Source organism: Maylandia zebra, linkage group LG23 (genome assembly GCF_041146795.1).
Source record: "Maylandia zebra isolate NMK-2024a linkage group LG23, Mzebra_GT3a, whole genome shotgun sequence".
In the NCBI taxonomy this organism is placed as follows: domain Eukaryota; kingdom Metazoa; phylum Chordata; class Actinopteri; order Cichliformes; family Cichlidae; genus Maylandia; species Maylandia zebra.
In genome coordinates this window covers 33111717-33118956 of record NC_135188.1, presented here as the reverse complement: position 1 = coordinate 33118956, position 7240 = coordinate 33111717, and positions in this window count along the sequence as shown.

Below are 7240 nucleotides of genomic sequence, written 5' to 3'. Positions count from 1 at the left end.
ACTCCCATATAATTGTTTTATAAGATGCAGTTTTATTTCCAGTTGTAGTGCTCCTCAATGAAATTGTTTCTTTAATAGATTGATAACACATTGTTTTCAACCCATTAACGAGTTTTATATTTGTGAAATATTTAATAATGCAGTTATGGAATACGTTTTATGGGACAGTAATTACAAAAACCTATCATGAGAATGAGATCAAATTCTGCCAGTATGTCTGCTTTAATACACGCTCTTTTCAGTCAGATATCTGTGGTCCTTTACTCAAATATGAATCTGTTTAAGAGTGTTGCAAATTGGCAATATTGACAATAACAATAACATTTAAAAAAACTCAATATTGCATTAAATTAATAATTACCCCCTTAATTCCTAGTGAAGCATTAAGGCTGTACTTAGTTTTTGTTAAATAAGCATGACACTCTGTTTTCTTTTTACCATGAATGCATAAGCTTCATAAACTGCACCACTAAATGAAAGCAAATAGCTTCTGCTTTCAGCTGTATTACAAAATAATAATTGCAAAATAACTGACAAGAAACAAGGGCAGGAAAATGGTCAGTATGATGGATTACATATAAAGTGAGTTTCAGACTCAGCACCCAGCTGAAACTAATAAAGTCACATGCTGCCCAGTCGGTGCTGTAGGAAGATATGCTTGGAGCATTTGTATTTAATACACTAAAATACTGAAATTGAAATTTCTGTTTCTAGCTGTCTGTAATTTGTCCGAACGCGATATGTTTGCATTAGTGTCATCACTATTACTCAGTAACAATGCACAGCATGAATGCATTAAAACCTGCTGCTCTAAAATGCATTCCACTGAGACACATGTAGGGATAATGCACGACAGGGCTTCATGGTATAAGAAGATAAGCTGAAAGTCAGTATTTCAATGCTGAGATAAGCAGAGAGCGTCTTTTAGAACTTTAGGTAAACTATGGCAAAATAAATAAAAATAAATAAATATGCAGATGGATAGAATAACACAGCTACTTAAGAAATCTGTGACTGAATATAATTCCAAGCTGTGAGAGGAATATTGAACACCACAGAAACACCCTGCTCTCTCCTCCACCGGTGCTGATGCTGCCACTTGTGACAGGCATACCATCAGAGACACTCCATCAGTTAGCGGTAATATGTGATCACACCACACTGACCTCTGGGAAATTGAGTCTTTAATCATGACATCCCCAGACCCAGACTCCTGCAAAATTAGCATTCCTCAGATGCAATCTAATCTAGCAGCTTCTCCTGCCAATTCATCCAGAGAGAGGACACTGTTTGACTTTGTGCCATGTAATGTCAGTGCAATTCTGATTGATGAAAACAGCCGTGGGAGGCTGAGAGATGTGTCTCGGTTGGGTGTGAGAGTGATAAGCAAGGTCCTCTGTGTGGTTTGTATGATCCTAGTAAATATTCACACCGAAAAGCAAGAATTAAGAATAAGCAATTGAAGCAGCTCTGATCTGAAATGTACATAACAATTCCTCATCTTAATAATACACTTAATGTATGTAAGAAAATGTTAATATTTAAATGTGCAGTGATTTTTACACATGCTGCTACGGTCCCTGAATCTGTGGCTCAAAGGTGCTCGAAATATGGGATGACACAACGCTGCTGCCATTCATCAAGCTTTCAATAAAGGGAATGTAGTAACTCACAAAAGGACAGACAGAAACAAAAAGAGATGGGAGCCCCAGCTAAAACAAACAAAATATGAAGAAAACCATGACCCAGCCACATAATTCCGGCATCTCCCCTAACGTAATCCAGAAAAACAAAACTAATAGCAACCAGGACCAAAAACAGTATTGACTGCAACTCCAACACAGCCTATGATACTTGATAAACAAAGCTAAAGCACTGGCAAAAGGAGGAAGCTGGTACTGATGAAGATCAGGTAGGGGTGGGGGTCATACTTGTTATTAATCTCTGGCTCTCTTCCACAGCATGTCTTTTGTCCCATCTTCTATCTCTCACCCCAGCCGGATGCAGCAGATGGCCCCGCCCCTCCCTGAGCCTGTTTCTGTTGGAGGTTTCTTCCTGTTAAAAGGGAGTTTTTCCTTCCCACTGTCGCCAAAGTGCTTGCTCATAGGGGTCATATGATTGTTGGTTTTTTCTCTGTATGTATTATTGTAGGGTCTACCTTGAGGCGACTGTTGTTGTGATTTGGCGCTGTATAAATAAAACTGAATTGAACTGAATAGTGTGGTGTGGGTGGACATGGGAGGGAGGGGCAGGTAACGCAAAAAAGAAAAAATCTGGAAGGGGTCAAATACATTTCCATAGCACTGTATTTATTTGTGATCCATGCCAATTACCACGACAGTACGCCAGTTATGTTGTTTTTTCATCTTTCTGTCACCTAATTATGTTGCAAACAAATTATTTCATATCCAGATGCTCATTATTGTAATGAAGCTCGTGACGATAAAGACGATGTACAAGCCAAACAGCAGACGATCGATCACTGTTCCAATCATCTCCCACTCCTGTGCAGCTTTGGTCCCTTGAAAGCATTAGTCCATCTGAAGTCGGATGGCTGTGAGATCTCTGCTTAATCTCCTCAGTTCATCCAGAACCATCTCGGAAGCTGGCACTGGTTTTACTGGAAGTGTAACACTGTAGATGCTCTGATTGTCCGAGAGGTTTGTGGCACTGGTGTTCATTGATAGTGCTGTCAAAAATAAACAGCCAGTGAAATGCTATGATAAATTGAAAAGTTAAGCATGACCTTGTTGAAGCTGAAGAGGTCCACTGTGATGAGGAAACAGCTGGGGATCAGCAGGTTCACCACATAGAGAACCGGTCTCCGTCTTAGCACGATCTTGGGACGAGACGCAGGTACAAACCTTTGAGATTTTAAAGGTTTTCTCCTCCACAGTGATGTGAGACATTGATACATTCACACAGATTAGTGGCTAAAGGTGGTTCTAACTACTGAAAACAAATTTTTGTATATGTCACGGCTGGCGGAGAGCCGTGTGGAGTGGAGGAAAAGGAGGACCCAAAATGCAGCAAACTGATAATACGAGTGACGTTTATTTACAGGGTGGTAGTGGCAAAAACAGGCAATGAAGCATGAGTAATTACAAACGGAAACCTAAACTGGGAGAAACTAAGTGACAAACCTGGGACCATACAAAAGGGGTGCGGGGCAGAGAGACGCAGAGACAGGAACACCATAGAACGCAGACGAGCCGACAAAGAACACAGACCGACACCCACTAAATATACACACACAAGGTAATCAGGTAATCACACACAAGAGGGAAGAACAGCTGAACCTAATACACATGAGGACCGGAGGAGACAAGCTGAACACAATGACAACAGACACAGACTTTCAGAACAAGACAGGAAATCTAGACCCGAACCGGACACAAGGGGGGAGGACACAGAATAGCTAGAACAGAGGAAAATAATCACAAAACACAAAACGCTGGGTCAAAATGACCCAGGACCATGACAGTATAATAAATAATGACAGGAAGATAATGAAGATGCCATGCAGTCTTGTTCATTTGAGATTGTATAAACCTAATTTAAGAATGTGGTGAAACTGAAGTATTTCCAAAAGGGCAGTGCTGCACCACCAGAAAGTGTTACTATAGGGAAGCCCAAAGCTGTCCATAAGTTTGTTGTCATTCCTCAGTGATTAAGAACTAGCACAAAGGAAGTTTTTCAGTGCATGAAAAAGCACTGTTGTGAGCAGCTTTAACAGTTCAAAAATACATAATTAAATAAAAGCATGTAAAAAAAAATAAAGCTTACATAGTACGTGATCTCTGAGTAGCTTCCCACAACTAATTCCAGGGTGGAATCAGCTATACTGATATCGTGAGCTCCCACTCTCCATTGGTCACCATCATGTCTCTGGACTCATTCAGGACCTGTTTGGAAGTTGTGCCTTGAATCATCCTAATATCAGTAGCTAGGTTGATATTTAAGAGCATGGTTTTATTTGGAAATATTAGCAAACAGCTTTGTGTTCAGATATGGATTTCAAATTTGTCGAGTGTGAAGTTCACACTTTCAATAATTTATTTTTAGTTTTTTAAGTTTCAGAAAGCCTTATCAAAGTGTATATCTGCTCCAAACATCAATGAGCAGTTCTGGATATCAAAGGGGAAAGCATAGAACTGACCACTCTGATGGGCTTATCATCATACACATGACCTGTGTTGTACAAGTAGACATAAGGAGTTTTGGTGGAGCTGACTTCATCCAGGCTGGAATAGAATAGAAAAGGATAACAAAACATTTTTAATAATTAATAATAGCAATTTATTTAAAAAAAAAAAAAAACTTTTAGTAGCAAAAATATGAAATGACAAGTCTTTCAAGAGAGCAGGGCTGAAATTACATATTGCTGTCTCTCCAGTAAGCCGTGATTAGGGTTACCCATGTTAATTAACAGTCTGTTCAGTGACCTCCACCACTATAACTTCAAAACTGTCCAGCTTGTAGCCAATCAAAATGTGGAAAACTTACAACTCTGCTATTTGAACATCTGGGACATAAAGTTTTTCCCGAGGGACAGAGACTCGTTCAGCGCCACAATCCTTCTCATCCCAGTTCAGTCCCTCAATATCCCACTCCTACATTAAGCAGAAGAAAAGTAAAACTGGTATACAGCCTGCAAATGCCAGTTTAACTGCTGAAATAGAGGGAAATACAACATCTACTACTATACATTTTGTGTAGAGCAGGGTCATGTTAGCAACCCATTAACATTTGTCTTAGGTCTGGCAAAGTTTACTATAGGGCGGGAAAATGTTGCTGTTAATTTCAGCATGTTTCCGTTTACAAACGGAGTCCCATAGTCTACAAAGTCCATCCATCCATCTTCATCCGCTTTGTCCGGGGCTGGGTCGCGGGGGCAGCAGCCTAAGCAAAGAGGCCCAGACCTCCCTCTCCCCAGCCACCTCCTCCAGCTTATCCGGGGGAATACCAAGGCGTTCCCAGGCCAGCCGAGAGATATAATCTCTGCAGCGTGTCCTGGGTCTGCCCCGGGGCCTCCTCCCGGTGGGACATGCCTGGAACACCTCACCCAGGAGGCGCCCAGGGGGCATCCTTGTCAGATGCCCGAACCACCTCAACTGGCTCCTTTCGATGTGGAGCAGCAGCTGCTCTACTCTGAGCCCCTCCCGGATGGCCGAACTTCTCACCCTATCTCTAAGGGAGAGGCCAGCCACCCTTCGGAGGAAGCTCATTTCTGCCGCTTGTATCCGCGATCTCGTTCTTTCGGTCACTACCCACAGCTCGTGGCCATAGGTGAGGGTAGGGACGTAGATCGACCAGTAAATTGAGAGCTTCGCTTTTACACTCAGCTCCCTCTTCACCACGACGGACCGGTGCAGCGTCCGCATTACTGCAGCTGCAGCCCCAATCCGTCTGTCGATCTCCGGCTCCCTTCTCCCATCACTCGCGAACAAGACCCCGAGATACTTGAACTCCTCCACTTGGGGCAGGAACTCATCCCCGACCCGGAGTGGGGTCTACAAAGTCAACTTTATGATTTACTGGTTGAAATTTTTTTTAAAAGCCTTATAACTTAGAATCTATACGTGGTTTCTATTGTCAACATACAGAGAGCACATAGTTAGAACAATAGGCTAGAGCCATTTAAATAGATAACAATTTGAATACATGTACATACACGTACAATGTTCTTGAATAAGTATAATTTAGTGATTTTGTAAGATCTTTTCAAAACATACCAGGACATAAGACATAAGACAGGGTTTGGGCTTTTTCATCCTAAAGACGAGACATATGAATTAGTATATTAGAATCATAAACATTAAGATTACCAAAATGATGACTTTTAATATCTAGTGTGTGAACTGTGTAGACTTACCACTCCTAAAATTCCCACCACGGTGATACTGATGCTTATGTTAAGTGGATTTGAAAAGCTTTTGACAGGACGAATCAGCTTTTTTAGAGAACAAATCTTTGTCAAGCTCTTCGAATAGGGCGACAGGAGTTGGACTGGTGCAGTTAAAAGAAACCACAAAGTCTGAGATCTAGAAAATAAAGAGTAAAGAAAACATAATTATCTTAACTTCCTGCTAATGAAAATAGGCCAGTTCTTTTATTTTTATTGGTATTTTACTCCTGCATAGACAGTAGAGAATGAATATGATCACAACAGTTAAAATCTTGAGATCACAAGTCTGCTGACTTATTCTTTTGGTGTGTACTGAGACATTATGAAAAAAAAAAAAACAGGATCTGCTGGTGCCACACATTAGGATGAATAAAACTGATTCTGTATAACATAATGTTCTTGGTGAACCTTCTTTTTTGGAAAAGGAAATAAAAGTTATGAAGCAGTATTTACTGTTTAGCAATTTCACTATTGTAACTCTATCAAAGTACAACAGATAATATATGTTAATTTGCATACATAAAAGTTAAGGTGATACTTATTAAGGCGACCGTCTTTCAAAGACTTTGTTGTCCTTGCAGCATGAAACTGAATGTAAGTAAAACATTCTCTTGTCTTACCATGAAGCAGCATGAAGCTGATGATGAGTAGCTCAGCAGCCCTCACCCCTGACATCTTCTGTCTCAGCATTAATTAGCCCTTATTAACATGACAAGTGTCTGATATTATAGATTAAAAAAGCTTAGCCATTGTGCGGATGTCCAAGTGAAATCTGTAAACCACCTGCAGAGACTAATATTGACTTTGCAGTGTGATGCATCTACCATGACACACATGTTCATCCACACACTGTGAGTGTTTGGTTTTAAAACAGGTTTTTAAATCATCTGCACAGCATCCAGAGTTCGGTCTGTTTATCTTAGCTCAGGCGGTAGAGCAGGTCATCTACTGATCGGAAGGTTGGTGGTTCGATTCCTGGCTTCCCCTAGTCTGCGTGCCAAATATCCTTGGGCAAGATACTAACCCCAAGTTGCTCTCCGATGCATCCATCGGAGTATGAGTGTGTGTGAATGTTACTTAGAAAGCACTTAGAAAAATGTGCTGGTGTGAATGGGTGAATGCACAAGTTGTGTAAAGCGCTTTGAGTGCTCAGAACAGTAGAAAAGCACTATATAAGAACCAGTCCATTTACTTAACACTGACCTTTTAATAGAAATTTAATTTATTTGTAGCCTTTCAGAGATCCCCTTTGCTGTCTTTTCTGTAAAATGTGAGTAATGTAAGCAAAATGTTCTCTTGTCTTGTCATGAAGCAGCATGAAACCGATGACGA